At 63.3% G+C, this 19,991-nt stretch overlaps 1 protein-coding gene across 3 annotated transcripts in view; it reads right to left on the bottom strand.

The window, feature by feature from the left end:
- LOC142295845 (uncharacterized) overlaps positions 1-13,381 on the bottom strand; it is a 108,540-nt gene extending 95,159 nt beyond the window's left edge. For all 3 annotated transcript variants that reach the window (XM_075338927.1, XM_075338925.1, XM_075338928.1), the window contains exon 1: positions 13,216-13,381. The gene's annotated coding sequence lies outside the window, so the exon portion shown is untranslated. The remainder of the gene's footprint in view (positions 1-13,215) is intronic.
- Positions 13,382-19,991: the final 6,610 nt, after the last annotated feature.

The following is a 19,991-nucleotide window of genomic DNA, read 5'->3' as shown; positions in this document are numbered from 1 at the left end:
TCACCGCTAGTTACAGTCTCTGGCCGTCCACGAGACTTGACGTGAAAACGCGGCATCATGGTAGTCAGTGACTAGTGCTGATGTCACGAGTTCAGCGAACATCATCACAGCAGGTACTGATCTGATCTACCCTCCTGATGTCGGCGCTCGTCATCCCGCAGCTAATCGCACACTGCTGTGTCACTGCGGGGTTGGCCAGGGCAGTGCAACATACACTGCAGGGGCACCGATAGACTAAAGCCACACAGAAGTTCTTCCATGCAGCTTCAGGGCATCCCAGTAACCATATGTGAAACATAAATTCTTGCAGGCATCTTCTCCAGGCTCTCCCCATACAGTGTCATCACTTGCCCCTCCATTGCAGCCTTCTCCTCAAGCCCAGACCTCGTCCAGCAGAACATTACTCGTATTTCCCAGTGACTTGCCTTGTACTCACTATTCAGAACGAATACACGAATATTACAGAGCACTCATTACGAGTCCAGACTGCGGATTACGAGACTGCGGATATTACAGAACTCGCTCATCTGTACACAGGTTACATCACAGAGGAGCCAGATCACACACAGGTTACATCACAGCTGTGACCGCAGAGGGGGCAGATCACACTCAGGTGACATCACAGAGGGGGCAGATCACACACAGGTGACATCACAGCTGTGACCGCAGAGGGGGCAGATCACACACAGGAGACATCACAGCTGTGACCACAGAGGGGGCAGATCACACACAGGAGACATCACAGCTCTGACCGCAGAGGAGGCAGATCACACACAGGTGACATCACAGCTGTGACCACAGAGGAGCCAGATCACACACAGGAGACATCACAGCTGTGACCACAGAGGAGGCAGATCACACACAGGTGACATCACAGCTGTGACCACAGAGGGGGCAGATCACACACAGGAGACATCACAGCTGTGACCACAGAGGGGGCAGATCACACACAGGAGACATCACAGCTGTGACCACAGAGGAGGCAGATCACACACAGGTGACATCACAGCTGTGACCACAGAGGGGGCAGATCACACACAGGTGACATCACAGCTGTGACCACAGAGGGGCAGATCACACACAGGTGACATCACAGCTGTGACCACAGAGGGGGCAGATCACACACAGGAGACATCACAGCTGTGACCACAGAGGAGGCAGATCACACACAGGAGACATCACAGCTGTGACCACAGAGGGGGCAGATCACACACAGGTGACATCACAGCTCTGACCACAGAGGAGGCAGATCACACACAGGAGACATCACAGCTGTGACCACAGAGGGGGCAGATCACACACAGGTGACATCACAGCTGTGACCACAGAGGGGGCAGATCACACACAGGTGACATCACAGCTGTGACCACAGAGGGGGCAGATCACACACAGGAGACATCACAGCTGTGACCACAGAGGAGGCAGATCACACACAGGTGACATCACAGCTCTGACCACAGAGGAGGCAGATCACACACAGGTGACATCACAGCTGTGACCACAGAGGGGGCAGATCACACACAGGTGACATCACAGCTCTGACCACAGAGGAGGCAGATCACACACAGGAGACATCACAGCTGTGACCACAGAGGGGGCAGATCACACACAGGTGACATCACAGCTCTGACCGCAGAGGAGGCAGATCACACACAGGTGACATCACAGCTCTGACCGCAGAGGAGGCAGATCACACACAGGTGACATCACAGCTGTGACCACAGAGGGGGCAGATCACACACAGGAGACATCACAGCTGTGACCACAGAGGGGGCAGATCACACACAGGTGACATCACAGCTGTGACCACAGAGGGGGCAGATCACACACAGGAGACATCACAGCTGTGACCACAGAGGGGGCAGATCACACACAGGTTACATCACAGCTGTGACCACAGAGGAGGCAGATCACACACAGGAGACATCACAGCTGTGACCACAGAGGGGGCAGATCACACACAGGTGACATCACAGCTCTGACCACAGAGGGGGCAGATCACACACAGGTGACATCGCAGCTGTGACCACAGAGGGGGCAGATCACACACAGGTGACATCACAGCTGTGACCACAGAGGAGGCAGATCACACACAGGTGACATCGCAGCTCTGACCACAGAGGGGACAGATCACACACAGGTGACATCACAGCTGTGACCGCAAAGGGGGCAGATCACACACAGGTGACATCACAGCTGTGACCACAGAGGAGGCAGATCACACACAGGTGACATCGCAGCTCTGACCACAGAGGGGACAGATCACACACAGGTGACATCGCAGCTGTGACCACAGAGGGGGCAGATCACACACAGGTTACATCACAGAGGGGGCAGATCACACACAGGTGACATCACAGCTGTGACCGCAGAGGAGGCAGATCACACACAGGTGACATCATAGCTGTGACCACCGAGGAAGCAGATCACACACAGGTGACATCACAGAGGGGGCAGATCACACACAGGTGACATCGCAGCTGTGACCACAGAGGAGGCAGATCACACACAGGTGACATCGCAGCTGTGACCACAGAGGAGGCAGATCACACACAGGTGACATCACAGCTGTGACCGCAGAGGAGGCAGATCACACACAGGTGACATCATAGCTGTGACCACCGAGGAAGCAGATCACACACAGGTGACATCACAGAGGGGGCAGATCACACACAGGTGACATCGCAGCTGTGACCACAGAGGAGGCAGATCACACACAGGTGACATCGCAGCTGTGACCACAGAGGAGGCAGATCACACACAGGTGACATCACAGCTGTGACCGCAGAGGAGGCAGATCACACACAGGTGACATCGCAGCTGTGACCACAGAGGAGCCAGATCACACACAGGTGACATCACAGCTGTGACCACAGAGGGGGCAGATCACACACAGGTGACATCACAGCTGTGACCACAGAGGGGGCAGATCACACACAGGTGACATCACAGCTGTGACCACAGAGGAGCCAGATCACACACAGGTGACATCACAGCTCTGACCGCAGAGGAGGCAGATCACATCGCAGCTGTGACCACAGAGGAGGCAGATCACACACAGGTGACATCACAGCTGTGACCACAGAGGAGGCAGATCACACACAGGTGACATCACAGCTGTGACCACAGAGGGGGCAGATCACACACAGGTGACATCGCAGCTGTGACCACAGAGGAGCCAGATCACACACAGGTGACATCACAGCTGTGACCGCAGAGGAGGCAGATCACACACAGGTGACATCACAGCTGTGACCACAGAGGGGGCAGATCACACACAGGTGACATCGCAGCTGTGACCACAGAGGAGCCAGATCACACACAGGTGACATCACAGCTGTGACCGCAGAGGAGGCAGATCACACACAGGTGACATCACAGCTGTGACCACAGAGGAGGCAGATAACACACAGGAGACATCACAGCTGTGACCGCAGAGGAGGCAGATCACACACAGGTTACATCACAGAGGGGGCAGATCACACACAGGTGACATCACAGCTGTGACCACAGAGGGGGCAGATCACACACAGGTGACATCACAGCTGTGACCACAGAGGGGGCAGATCACACACAGGTGACATCGCAGCTGTGACCACAGAGGAGCCAGATCACACACAGGTGACATCACAGCTGTGACCGCAGAGGAGGCAGATCACACACAGGTGACATCACAGCTGTGACCACAGAGGAGGCAGATAACACACAGGAGACATCACAGCTGTGACCGCAGAGGAGGCAGATCACACACAGGTTACATCACAGAGGGGGCAGATCACACACAGGTGACATCACAGCTGTGACCACAGAGGAGGCAGATCACACACAGGTGACATCACAGCTGTGACCACAGAGGAGCCAGATCACACACGCACAGGGTGGGGGCAGATCACACACGCACAGGGTGGGGGCAGATCACACACGCACAGGGTGGGGGCAGATCACACACGCACAGGGTGGGGGCAGATCACACACGCACAGGGTGGGGGCAGATCACACACGCACAGGGTGGGGGGCAGATCACACACGCACAGGGTGGGGGCAGATCACACACACACAGGGTGGGGGGCAGATCACACACACGCACAGGGGGGGCAGATCACACACGCACAGGGTGGGGGCAGATCACACACACACACAGGGGGGGCAGATCACACACACACGGGGGGGCAGATCACACACACACACAGGGGGGCAGATCACACACACACAGGGGGGGGCAGATCACACACACACAGGGGGGGGCAGATCACACACACACAGGGGGGGGGCAGATCACACACACACAGGGGGGGGGGCAGATCACACACACACAGGGGGGGGCAGATCACACACACACAGGCGGGGGGCAGATCACACACACACACAGGGGGGGGGCAGATCACACACACACAGGGGGGGGCAGATCACACACACACGGGGGGGGGCAGATCACACACACACACGGGGGGGGGGGCAGATCACACACACAGGGGGGGGGCAGATCACACACACACACAGGGGGGGCAGATCACACATACACACAGGGGGGGGGGGCAGATCACACACACACAGGGGGGGCAGATCACACACACACACAGGGGGGGGGCAGATCACACACACACAGGGGGGGGGGGCATATCACACACACACACAGGGGGGGGCAAATCACACACACACAGGGTGGGGGGCAGATCACACACACGCACAGGGGGGGCAGATCACACACGCACAGGGTGGGGGCAGATCACACACGCACAGGGTGGGGCAGATCACACACGCACAGGGTGGGGCAGATCACAGACGCACAGGGGGGGCAGATCACACACACACACAGGGGGGGGCAGATCACACACACACGGGGGGGCAGATCACACACACACAGGGGGGGGGGGGAGATCACACACACACAGGGGGGGGCAGATCACACACACACGGGGGGGGGGCAGATCACACACACACAGGGGGGGGCAGATCACACACACACAGGGGGGGGGCAGATCACACACACACAGGGGGGGGGCAGATCACACACACACACAGGGGGGGCAGATCACACACACACACACACAGGGGGGGCAGATCACACACACACATGGGGGGGGGGCAGATCACACACACACGGGGGGGGGGCAGATCACACACAGCACACAGGGGGGGGCAGATCACACACACACACAGGGGGGGCAGATCACACACACACAGGGGGGGGCAGATCACACACACACAGGGGGGGGGGCAGATCACACACACACAGGGGGGGGCAGATCACACACACACACACAGGGGGGGGGCAGATCACACACACACAGGGGGGGGGCAGATCACACACACACACAGGGGGGGGCAGATCACACACACACGGGGGGGGGCAGATCACACACACACACACGGGGGGGTGGGCAGATCACACACACACATGGGGGGGGCAGATCATACACACACAGGGGGGGCAGATCACACACACACACAGGGGGGGGCAGGTCACACACACACACAGGGGGGGGGGCAGGTCACACACACACACAGGGGGGGGGGCAGATCACACACACACACACAGGGGGGGCAGATCACACACACACACAGGGGGGGGCAGAACACACACACACGGGGGGGCAGATCACACACACACACGGGGGGGGGGGGGAAGATCACACACAGGGGGGATAGATCACACACACAGGGGGGGGGGGCGATCACACACACAGGGGGGGGCAGATCACACACACACAGGGGGGGGCAGATCACACACACACACGGGGGGGCAGATCACACACACACACACAGGGGGGGGCAGATCACACACACACACAGGGGGTGGAAGATCACACACACACAGGGGGGGGGCAGATCACACACACACAGGGGGGGGGCAGATCACACACACACACAGGGGGGGCAGATCACACACACACAGGGGGGGGCAGATCACACACACACAGGGGGGGGGGGCAGATCACACACACACACAGGGGGGGGCAGATCACACACACACAGGGGGGGGGGCAGATCACACATACACACAGGGGGGGGCAGATCACACACACACAGGGGGGGGGGCAGATCACACACACACAGGGGGGGGCAGATCACACACACACACAGGGGGGGGGCAGATCACACACACACACGGGGGGGGGCAGATCACACACACACACAGGGGGGGGGCAGATCACACACACGGGGGGGGGGCAGATCACACACACACAGGGGGGGCAGATCACACACACACACAGGGGGGGGCAGATCACACACACACACGGGGGGGGGCAGATCACACACACACACAGGGGGGGCAGATCACACACACGGGGGGGGGGGGCAGATCACACACACCACAGGGGGGGAGGGGGGAGATCACACACACACACAGGGGGGGGAAGATCACACACACCCAGGGGGGGCAGACCACACACACACACGGGCGGGGGGTCAGATCACACACACAGGGGGGGGAAGATCACACACACACACACACAGGGGGGGGCAGATCACACACACCACAGGGGGGGAGGGGGGAGATCACACACACACACAGGGGGGGGGAAGATCACACACACCCAGGGGGGGCAGACCACACACACACACGGGCGGGGGGGTCAGATCACACACACAGGGGGGGGGGAGATCACACACACGGGGGGGCAGATCACACACACGGGGGGGGGCAGATCACACACACACACACACACACAGGGGGGGGCAGATCATACACACACACAGGGGGGGGGCAGATCACACACACACGACACACGGGGGGGGCAGATCACACACACACAGGGGGGGGGGCAGATCACACACACACAGGGGGGGGGCAGATCACACACACACAGGGGGGGCAGATCACACACACACAGGGGGGGGGACAGATCACACACACACAGGGGGGGGGGCAGATCACACACACACACAGGGGGGGGGGGCAGATCACACACACACACAGGGGGGGGGCAGATCACACACACACACAGGGGGGGAAGATCACCCACACACACACAGGGGGGGGCAGATCACACACACACAGGGGGGGGGGCAGAGCACACACACACACGGGGGGGGCAGATCACACACACGGGGGGGGGGGCAGATCACACACACAGGGGGGGGAGAGATCACACACACAGGGGGGGGCAGATCACACACACACACAGGGGGGGGGCAGATCACACACACACACAGGGGGGGGGGCAGATCACACACACACACAGGGGGGGGGCAGATCACACACACACACAGGGGGGGGCAGATCACACACACACAGGGGGGGGCAGACACACACACACACACGGGGGGTCAACACACACGGGGGGGGTCAGATCACACACACAGGGGGGAAGATCACACACAGGGGGGGGGGGGGGAAGATCACACACACGGGGGGGGGCAGATCACACACACACACACGGGGGGGGGGCAGATCACACACACACACGGGGGGGGGCAGATCACACACACACAGGGGGGGGCAGATCACACACACACACGGGGGGGGGGGCAGATCACACACACACACGGGGGGGGGGGGGCAGATCACACACACACACACAGGGGGGGGCAGATCACACACACACACAGGGGGGGGGCAGATCACACACACACAGGGGGGGGGGCAGATCACACACACACAGGGGGGGGGCAGATCACACAAACACACAGGGGGGGGGGGCAGATCACACAAACACACAGGGGGGGGCAGATCACACAAACACACAGGGGGGGCAGATCACACACACACAGGGGGGGGGCAGATCACACACACACACACAGGGGGGGGGGAAGATCACACACACACACAGGGGGGGGGCAGATCACACACACAGGGGGGGCAGATCACACACACACACACACACACAGGGGGGGCAGATCACACACACACACGGAGGGGGGCAGATCACACACACACACGGGGGGGGGGCAGATCACACACACACACGGGGGGGGGGGCAGATCACACACACACACACAGGGGGGGGCAGATCACACATACACACGGGGGGGGAAGATCACACATACACACGGGGGGGGCAGATCACACACACACACAGGGGAGGGGGAGATCACACACACACAGGGGGGGGGGGGGAGATCACACAGGGGTGGGGGGCAGATCACACACACACGGGGGGGGAAGATCACACACACACACACACACACACGGGGGGGGCAGATCACACACACACACGCACACACACGGGGGGGCAGATCACACACACGGGGTGGGGGGGAGATCACACACACACCACAGGGGGGGGGGGGAGATCACACACACAGGGGACGGGGAGATCACACACACACACACAGGGGGGGGCAGATCACACACACACAGGGGGGGGGGCAGACCACACACAAACACACACACACACACACGGGCGGGGGGTCAGATCACACACACAGGGGGGGGGGGGACATCACACACACGGGGGGGGCAGATCACACACACACACAGGGGGGGCAGATCACACACACACAGGGGGGGGCAGATCACACACACACACACAGGGGGGGGGGGACAGATCACACACACACACGGGGGGGCAGATCGCACACACACACAGGGGGGGGGCAGATCACACACACACACAGGGGGGGGGCAGATCACACACACACAGGGGGGGGGGGCAGATCACACACACACACAGGGGGGGGGGCAGTCACACACACACAGGGGGGGGGCAGATCACACACACACACACAGGGGGGGGGCAGATCACACACACACACACAGGGGGGGGGCAGATCACACACCAGGGGGGGCAGATCACACACACACAGGGGGGGGGCAGATCACACACACACAGGGGGGGGGCAGATCACACACACACACAGGGGGGGGCAGATCACACACACACAGGGGGGGGCAGATCACACACACACACAGGGGGGGGGCAGATCACACACACACACAGGAGGGGGGGCAGATCACACACACACACGGGGGGGGGCAGATCACACACACACACGGGGGGGGGGGCAGATCACACATACACACGGGGGGGGGCAGATCACACATACACACGGGGGGGGGAAGATCACACACACACAGGGGGGGGGGGGCAGATCACACACACAGGGGGGGGGGGGGGGAAGATCACACACACACAGGGGGGGGGAAGATCACACACACACACGGGGGGGGGGCAGATCACACACACACAGGGGGGGCAGATCACACATACACACAGGGGGGGGGCAGATCACACACACACACGGGGGGGGGCAGATCACACACACACACAGGGGGGGGGGCAGATCACACACACACAGGGGGGGGGCAGATCACACACACACACAGGGGGGGGGGCAGATCACACACACACAGGGGGGGGGGCAGATCACACACACGACACACAGGGGGGGCAGATCACACACACACACACCGGGGGGGGGGCAGATCACACACACACACACGGGGGGGGCAGATCACACACACACGGGGGGGGCAGATCACACACACACGGGGGGGGCAGATCACACATCACACACACACACACACACAGGGGGGGGCAGATCACACACACACACAGGGGGGGGAAGATCACACACACACACGGGGGGGGGGCAGATCACACAAACACACAGGGGGGGGCAGATCACACACACACAGGGGGGGGCAGATCACACACACACAGGGGGGGGGCAGATCACACACACACGGGGGGGGGCAGATCACACACACACGGGGGGGGCAGATCACACACACAGGGGGGGGCAGATCACACACACACACGGGGGGGGGCAGATCACACATACACACAGGGGGGGGGAAGATCACACACACACACAGGGGGGGGGCAGATCACACACACACACAGGGGGGGCAGATCACACATACACACAGGGGGGGGCAGATCACACACACACACAGGGGGGGGGCAGATCACACACACACACAGGGGGGGGCAGATCACACACACACAGGGGGGGGGCAGATCACACACACACGGGGGGGCAGATCACACACACACACGGGGGGGCAGATCACACACACACACACGGGGGGGGGGGCAGATCACACACACACTCACGGGGGGGGCAGATCACACACACACGGGGGGGGGCAGATCACACACACGGGGGGGGGCAGATCACACACACGGGGGGAGGGGGAGATCACACACACCACAGGGGGGGGGAGATCACACACACGGGGGGGGGAGATCAAACACACAGGGGGGGGAGATCAAACACACAGGGGGGGGGGCAGATCACACACACACACAGGGGGGGGCAGATCACACACACACACAGGGGGGGGGCAGATCACACACACACAGGGGGGGGGAAGACCACACACAAACACACACACACACACACGGGCGGGGGGTCAGATCACACACACAGGGGTGGAAGATCACACACACCGGGGGGGGGGGGAGATCACACACACAGGGGGGGGGGAAGATCACACACACAGGGGGGGAAGATCACACACACAGGGGGGGAAGATCACACACACACACACACGGGGGGGGCAGATCACACACACACACACACACACACACACGGGGGGGGGCAGATCACACACACACACAGGGGGGGGCAGATCACACACAGGGGGGGGGGGAAGATCACACAAACACACAGGGGGGGGGCAGATCACACACACACAGGGGGGGGGCAGATCACACACACACACACACAGGGGGGGGCAGATCACACACACGGTGGGGGGCAGATCACACACACACAGGGGGGGGGGCAGATCACACACACACAGGGGGGGGCAGATCACACACAAACACACACGGGCGGGGGGTCAGATCACACACACAGGGGGGGGGGGAGATCACACACACAGGGGGGGGGGGAGATCACACACACAGGGGGGGGGGGGGAGATCACACACACACAGGGGGGGAAGATCACACACACAGGGGGGGGCAGATCACACACACACACACACGGGGGGGGCAGATCACACACACACACACACACACACAGGGGGGGGGCAGATCACACACACACAGGGGGGGGGCAGATCACACACACACACGGGGGGGGCAGATCACACACACACACGGGGGGGGCAGATCACACACACACACACAGGGGGGGGCAGATCACACACACACACGGGGGGGGCAGATCACACACACACACGGGGGGGGCAGATCACACACACACAGGGAGGGGGGCAGATCACACACACACACACAGGGAGGGGGGCAGATCACACACACAGGGGGGGCAGATCACACACACGGGGGGGGGGGAAGATCACACACACACAGGGGGGGGCAGATCACACAAACACACGGGGGGGGCAGATCACACACACACAGGGGGGGGGGGCAGATCACACACACACAGGGGGGGGGGCAGATCACACACACACAGGGGGGGGGCAGATCACACACACACAGGGGGGGGCAGATCACACACACACAGGGGGGGGGGCAGATCACACACACACAGGGGGGGGCAGATCACACACACACAGGGGGGGGCAGATCACACACACACAGGGGGGGGCAGATCACACACACACAGGGGGGGGGCAGATCACACACACACACAGGGGGGGCAGATCACACACACACACAGGGGGGGGGGCAGATCACACACACACACAGGGGGGGGGCAGATCACACACACACAGGGGGGGGCAGATCACACACACACAGGGGGGGGGCAGATCACACACACACAGGGGGGGGGCAGATCACACACACACAGGGGGGGGCAGATCACACACACACAGGGGGAGGGGGCAGATCACACACACACACACAGGGGGGGGGCATATCACACACACACAGGGGGGGGGGCAGATCACACACACACAGGGGGGGGGCAGATCACACACACACAGGGGGGGGGCAGATCACACACACACAGGGGGGGGGCAGATCACACACACACAGGGGGGGGGCAGATCACACACACACAGGGGGGGGGGCAGATCACACACACACAGGGGGGGGCAGATCACACACACACAGGGGGGGGCAGATCACACACACACAGGGGGGGGCAGATCACACGCACACAGGGGGGGCAGATCACACGCACACAGGGGGGGGGCAGATCACACACACACACAGGGGGGGGCAGATCACACACACACAGGGGGGGGCAGATCACACACACACAGGGGGGAGGCAGATCACACACACACAGGGGGGGGGCAGATCACACACACACACAGGGGGGGGCAGATCACACACACACACAGGGTGGGGCAGATCACACACACACAGGGGGGGGCAGATCACACACACACAGGGGGGGGGGGCAGATCACACACACACAGGGGGGGGGGGCAGATCACACACACACAGGGGGGGGGCAGATCACACACACACACAGGGGGGGGGAAGATCACACACACACAGGGGGGGGCAGATCACACACACACAGGGGGGGGCAGATCACACACACACACACAGGGGGGGGGGGGCAGATCACACACACACACACAGGGGGGGGGGGGCAGATCACACACACACACACACACAGGGGGGGGAAGATCACACACGGTGGGGGGGCAGATCACACACACACACACAGGGGGGGGGGCAGATCACACACACACACAGGGGGGGGCAGATCACACACACACACAGGGGGGGCAGATCACACACACACACAGGGGGGGCAGATCACACACACACAGGGGGGGGCAGATCACACACACACACAGGGGGGGCAGATCACACACACACAGGGGGGGGGGCAGATCACACACACACACAGGGGGGGGCAGATCACACACACACACACAGGGGGGTGCAGATCACACACACACACAGGGGGGGCAGATCACACACACAGGGGGGGGGGCAGATCACACACACAGGGGGGGGGGCAGATCACACACACACACACACGGGGGGCAGATCACACACACACAGGGGGGGGGCAGATCACACACACACACACGGGGGTGCAGATCACACACACACAGGGGGGGGCAGATCACACACACAGGGGGGGGGGCAGATCACACACACACACACACACGGGGGGCAGATCACACACACACAGGGGGGGGCAGATCACACACACACACGGGGGGGGCAGATCACACACACACAGGGGGGGGCAGATCACAGACACAGGGGGGGGCAGATCACACACACACACACGGTGGGGGGCAGATCACACACACACACGGTGGGGGGCAGATCACACACACGGGGGGGGGGCAGATCACACACACGTAACGCTGATGCTGGGGATGTGTGCGGCGCCGTGGACTATGTTGGCGCTGTGTATCCTCAGGGTCACTCTCACCTGGGACTCTGGTGTTGTACAGGGTTTGCTGCTCCGTTGTGTGAGGACTTGTAATGACGTCACAGTCATGTGATACGTCACGTGTGGAGGAGTCCGGATCAGCTGATCTGGTTGCCGGTGTGGGTTGGACGCTGACTCCCTCCAGGTTAGTGGGCGTGGCGATGTTTCTTCCTATTATCAGGCTTCGCCCCCCCTGCACCCCACATTCGGGGTCTCACCACTAGACCCCCGCTTTGATGATTCACATCTCCATGCCCAGGTGGACTGAAAAGAACAATGATTTATTTCCTTCTGGAAAACATTGGCTGCATTTTGAACACGCCCCGCTATCACGTGACAAATTACGTCATTCCTGCTAGAAGCCCGTACATTCTAGCATCTACCTTGGAGGCTGTGCGTCATTGTAGCTGAGATCGGTGTTCCCATAGACGACTTTACCTATGTGCGAGTGGTGCGGCCCCACAGGGGGCTACAGAGGGGGCGACGACCCAGGGAGTAGCAGAGAGCAGAGGGGGCGAGGACCCAGGGAGCGGCAGAGGGGGGTGACGACCGAGGGGGCGACGACCCAGGGAGCGGCAGAGGGGGGTGACGACCCAGGGAGCGGCAGAGGGGGCGACGACCGAGGGGGCGACGACCCAGGGAGAAGCAGAGAGCAGAGGGGGCGAGGACCCAGGGAGCGGCAGAGGGGGCGACGACCCAGGGAGTAGCAGAGAGCAGAGGGGGCGACGACCCAGGGAGCGGCAGAGGGGGGCGACGACCGAGGGGGCGACGACCCAGGGAGTAAGTAGCAGAGGGGGCGACGACCCAGGGAGCGGCAGAGGGGGTGACGACCCAGGGAGCGGCAGAGGGGGGCGACGACCGAGGGGGCGACGACCCAGGGAGTAGCAGAGAGCAGAGGGGGCGAGGACCCAGGGAGCGGCAGAGGGGGCGACGACCGAGGGGGCGACGACCCAGGGAGTAGCAGAGAGCAGAGGGGGCGACGACCGAGGGGGCGACGACCCAGGGAGTAGCAGAGAGCAGAGGGGGCGAGGACCCAGGGAGCGGCAGAGGGGGTGACGACCGAGGGGGCGACGACCCAGGGAGTAGCAGAGAGCAGAGGGGGCGAGGACCCAGGGAGCGGCAGAGGGGGCGACGACCCGAGGGAGTAGCAGAGAGCAGAGGGGGCGACGACCGAGGGAGTAGCAGAGGGGGCGACGACCGAGGGAGTAGCAGAGGGGGCGAGGACCCAGGGAGCGGCAGAGCGGGCGACGACCGAGGGGGCGACGACCCAGGGAGTAAGTAGCAGAGGGGGCGACGACCCAGGGAGCGGCAGAGAGCAGAGGGGGCGAGGACCCAGGGAGCGGCAGAGGGGGCGACGACCCAGGGAGTAGCAGAGAGCAGAGGGGGCGAGGACCCAGGGAGCGGCAGAGGGGGTGACGACCGAGGGGGCGACGACCCAGGGAGTAGCAGAGAGCAGAGGGGGCGAGGACCCAGGGAGCGGCAGAGGGGGCGACGACTGAGGGAGTAGCAGAGAGCAGAGGGGGCGACGACCGAGGGAGTAGCAGAGGGGGCGAGGACCCAGGGAGCGGCAGAGGGGGCAACGACCGAGGGGGTGACGACCCAGGGAGTAAGTAGCAGAGGGGGCGACGACCCAGGGAGCGGCAGAGAGCAGAGGGGGCGAGGACCCAGGGAGCGGCAGAGGGGGCGACGACCCAGGGAGTAGCAGAGAGCAGAGGGGGCGAGGACCCAGGGAGCGGCAGAGGGGGCGACGACCGAGGGGGCGACGACCCAGGGAGTAAGTAGCAGAGGGGGCGACGACCCAGGAGCGGCAGAGGGGGTGATGACCCAGGGAGCGGCAGAGTGGGTGATGACCCAGGGAGTAGCAGAGAGCAGAGGGGGCGACGACCCAGAGAGCAGCAGAGGGGGTGACGACCCAGGGAGCGGCAGAGGGGGTGACGACCCAGGGAGCGGCAGAGGGGGTGACGACCCAGGGAGCGGCAGAGGGGGTGACGACCCAGGGAGCGGCAGAGGGGGTGATGACCCAGGGAGCGGCAGAGGGGGGTGACGACCCAGGGAGCGGCAGAGTGGGTGATGACCCAGGGAGTAGCAGAGAGCAGAGGGGGCGACGACCCAGAGAGCAGCAGAGGGGGCGACGACCCAGGGAGTAGCAGAGAGCAGAGGGGGCGACGACCGAGGGGGCGGCACAGAGCAGAGGGGGCGACGACCCAGGGAGCGGCAGAGGGGGCGACGACCGAGGGAGCGGCAGAGGGGGCGGCACAGGGCAGAGGGGGCGACGACCGAGGGAGTGGCAGAGGGGGCGGCGAGCCAGGGAGTGGCAGAGGGGGCGGCGAGCCAGGGAGTGGCAGAGGGGGCGGCGAGCCAGGGAGCAGCATAGGGGGCGACGACCCAGGGAGCGGCAGAGGGGGGTGACGACCCAGGGAGTAGCAGAGACCAGAGGGGGCGAGGACCCAGGGAGCGGCAGAGGGAGCAGCAGAGAGGGCGACGACCCAGGGAGCGGCAGAGGGGGCGACGACCCAGGGAGTAGCAGAGAGCAGAGGGGGCGAGGACCCAGGGAGTAGCAGAGAGCAGAGGGGGCGAGGACCCAGGGAGTAGCAGAGAGCAGAGGGGGCGAGGACCCAGGGAGTAGCAGAGAGCAGAGGGGGCGAGGACCCAGGGAGTAGCAGAGAGCAGAGGGGGCGAGGACCCAGGGAGTAGCAGAGAGCAGAGGGGGCGAGGACCCAGGGAGTAGCAGAGAGCAGAGGGGGCGAGGACCCAGGGGGCGGCACAGAGCAGAGGGGGGCGACGACCCAGGGAGCGGCAGAGGGGGCGACGACAGAGGGGGCGGCACAGGGCAGAGGGGGCGACGACCGAGGGAGCGGCAGAGGGGGCGGCGAGCCAGGGAGCGGCAAAGGGGGCGACGACCCAGGGAGCGGCATAGGGGGCGGCGACCTAGGGGGCGGCGAGCCAGGGGGCGGCAGAGGGGGGCGACGACCCAGGGAGCGGCAGAGGGGGCGACGACCCAGGGAGCGGCAGAGGGGGCGACGACCCAGGGAGCGTCAGAGGGGGCGACGACCCCAGGGAGCGGCAGAGGGGGCGACGACCCAGGGAGCGGCAGAGGGGGCGGCACAGAGCAGAGGGGGCGACGACCCAGGGAGCGGCAGAGGGAGCAGCAGAGGGGGCGGCACAGAGCAGAGGGGGCGACGACCCAGGGAGCGGCAGAGGGGGCGACGACCCAGGGAGCAGCAGAGGGGGCGGCACAGAGCAGAAGGGGCAGCACAGAGCAGAGGGGGCGACGACAGAGGGAGCGGCAGAGGGGGCGGCACAGAGCAGAGGGGGCGACGACAGAGGGAGCGGCAGAGGGGGCGGCACAGAGCAGAGGGGGCGACGACCCAGGGAGCGGCAGAGGGAGCAGCAGAGGGGGCGGCACAGAGCAGAGGGGGCGACGACCCAGGGAGCGGCAGAGGAGCAGCAGAGGGGGCGACGACCCAGGGAGCGGCAGAGGGGGCGCCCCAGGGAGCGGCAGAGGGAGCAACAATGGGGGCGACGACCCAGGGAGCGGCAGAGGGGGCGACGACCCAGGGAGCAGCAGAGAGCAGGGGCGACGACCCAGGGAGCGGCATATGGGGCGACGACCCAGGGAGCGGCATATGGGGCGACGACCCAGGGAGCGGCATATGGGGCGACGACCCAGGGAGCGGCATATGGGGCGACGACCCAGGGAGCGGCAGAGGGAGCAGCAGAGGGGGCGGCACAGAGCAGAGGGGGCGACGACAGAGGGAGCGGCAGAGGGGGCGGCAGAGCAGAGGGGGCGACGACACAGGGAGCAGCAGAGGGGGGCGGCACAGAGCAGAAGGGGCAGCACAGAGCAGAGGGGGCGACGACAGAGGGAGCGGCAGAGGGGGCGGCACAGAGCAGAGGGGGCGACGACAGAGGGAGCGGCAGAGGGGGCGGCACAGAGCAGAGGGGGCGACGACCCAGGGAGCGGCAGAGGGAGCAACAATGGGGGCGACGACCCAGGGAGCGGCAGAGGGGGGCGACGACCCAGGGAGCAGCAGAGAGCAGGGGCGACGACCCAGGGAGCGGCATATGGGGCGACGACCCAGGGAGCGGCATATGGGGCGACGACCCAGGGAGCGGCATATGGGGCGACGACCCAGGGAGCGGCATATGGGGCGACGACCCAGGGAGCGGCATATGGGGCGACGACCCAGGGAGCGGCATATGGGGCGACGACCCAGGGAGCGGCATATGGGGCGACGACCCAGGGAGCGGCATATGGGGCGGCGACCCAGGGAGCGGCATATGGGGCGGCGAGCCAGGGAGCGGCATATGGGGCGGCGAGCCAGGGAGCGGCATATGGGGCGGCGAGCCAGGGAGCGGCATATGGGGCGGCGAGCCAGGGAGCGGCATATGGGGCGGCGAGCCAGGGAGCGGCATATGGGGCGGCGAGCCAGGGAGCGGCATATGGGGCGGCGAGCCAGGGAGCGGCAGAGGGGGCGGCGAGCCAGGGAGTGGCAGAGGGGGCGGCGACCCAGGGAGCGGCAAAGGGAGCAGCAGAGGGGGCGACGACCGAGGGAGCGGCAGAGGGGGGCGCCGACCGAGGGAGCGGCAGAGAGCGGGGGCGCCGCCCCAGGGAGCGGCAGAGAGCGGGGGCGCCGCCCCAGGGAGCGGCAGAGAGCGGGGGGCGCCGCCCCAGGGAGCGGCAGAGAGCGGGGACGCCGCCCCAGGGAGCGGCAGAGAGCGGGGGCGCCGCCCCAGGGAGCGGCAGAGACCCAGGGAGCGGCTGAGGGGACACCCAGTAGTGATGGGCAGTCCGGCTCTTTTTGGTGATCTGGTTCCCATTTCGCCGCTCACCAAAAAGAGCCGGATCTTTCAGATTGTTCTCTGCTCCTTATTAAATATGTGTTCACCCCAGGTGAACACATATTTAAGATTATAGTGACGCCGCTGAAACCACACCCACCCGCGGAAACCCCCCGCCCCACTTACAAGTGACCAATTAGATTGTTGAGTAGGCAGAGTTTAGCTGCGGGTGGGCGGGGTTTCAGCGGCAAAAAGAGCCATTTAGAGATTTTATTGGCTCACACTAGTGATCCAGCTCCTGTCGGTCACTGCAGGGAGCCGGATCTTTGTGTCGGACGTTCGCGGAGCGGCACAGGGGTCGACCCAGGGATCTGTGCCCTGTGTCTGCTCTTCTCCCACTCTGCACAGCCTCCAGAAGGGGGCGCCCTCCCCTCCTCTGTGCTCTGTGTGTGATCTTCTCCCACTTTGCACAGTCTACAGCAGGGGGTGCACTCCCCTCCTTTGTGCCGTTTCTGGTCTTCTCCCACTCTACACAGCCTCTATCAGGTGGTGCCCTCCCCTCCTCTCTGCGTACTGTCTGCTCCCGCTCTACACAGCTTCCAGCAGTCGGTGCCCTCCCCGCCTCTGTGCCCTGTGTCTGGTCCTTTTGTAGAGCCTTCTCGAAGGAGACGCCCTCCCCTCCCCTGTGTCCTGTGTTTGATCTGCTCCCGCTCTGCACAGCCTCCAGCAGGGGGCGCCCTCCTCTGTCTGGTGTTCTCCCGCTCTGCACAGCCTTCAGCAGTCGGTGCCCTCCTCTCCTCTGTGCCCTGTCTGGTGTTCTCCCGCTCTGCACAGCCTCCAGCAGGGGGCGCCCTCCCCTCCTCTGTGTTTGGTCTTCTCCCGCTCTGCACAGCCTCCAGCAGAGGGCGCCCTCCCCTCCTCTGTGTCTGGTCTTCTGCTGTGCATAGCCTTCAGCAGGGGGCGCCCTCCCCTCCTCTGTGCCCTGTGTCTTGTCTACTCCCGCTCTGCACAGCCTCCAGCAGGGGGCACCCTCCCCTCCTCTGTGTCTGGTCTTCTCCCGCTCTGCACAGCCTCCAGCAGAGGGCGCCCTCCCCTCCTCTGTGCACTGTCTGGTCTTCTCCCGCTCTGCACAGGCTCCAGCAGAGGGCGCCCTTCCCTCCTCTGTGCCCGGTGTCCTGTGTTCTCCTGCTCTGCACAGTCTACAGCAGGGGGCGCCCTCTCTTCCTCTTTGCCCGGGTGTCTGGTCTTCTCCAGCAGAGGGCGCCTTCCCCTCCTCTTGGCTCTGCCTACTGTCTGCTCTAACTCTGCACAGCCTCCAGCAGGGGCGCCCTCACCTACTCTGTGCTCTGGGTGTGGTCTTCTCCTGCTCTGCACAGCCTCCAGCAGGGGGCGCCCTCCCCTCCTATGTGCTGTGTGTCTGGTCTTCTCCCACTCTGCATAGTGTACAGCAGTTGTTGCCCTCCCTGCCTTCTTTTATGTCTATATGGGATCTGTGGGGGCTCCTGCTGTATATAAGAGGCTGTGTGAAGGCTGATTTGTGTAAGAGGATATGTGGGGCCTCCTGCTGTGTGTGGGCCTCCTGCAACTATTTTGCACATACAGTAGTTCTGGTGTGGCCTCTAGAGTTAACTCCTCCTATGGTCCCCAGACACTACAGTCCAACAGTCTGTCTATCTAACTACACTACAATTCAAAATTTTAGGGTCACTCAGATATTTCCTTATTTTTGAAAGAAAAGCACACTTTTTTTCAATTAAGCCAACATTAACTTACACAGAAATCCCCTCTATACATTATGTGGTAAATGACCATTCTAGCTGCAAATGTCTGGTTTTTAATGCAATATCTACATAGGTGTATAGAGTACCATTTCCAACAACCACCACTCCAGTGTTTTAATGGTACATTGTGTTTGCTAACTATGTTAGAAGGCTAATGGATGTTTAGAAATCCCTTGAAAACCCTTGTACTAGTATGTTAGCACAGCTGAAAAC

Source organism: Anomaloglossus baeobatrachus, chromosome 3, assembly GCF_048569485.1.
Source record: "Anomaloglossus baeobatrachus isolate aAnoBae1 chromosome 3, aAnoBae1.hap1, whole genome shotgun sequence".
Lineage (NCBI taxonomy): Eukaryota > Metazoa > Chordata > Amphibia > Anura > Aromobatidae > Anomaloglossus > Anomaloglossus baeobatrachus.
This window is presented reverse-complemented; position numbering and strand designations above follow the sequence as displayed.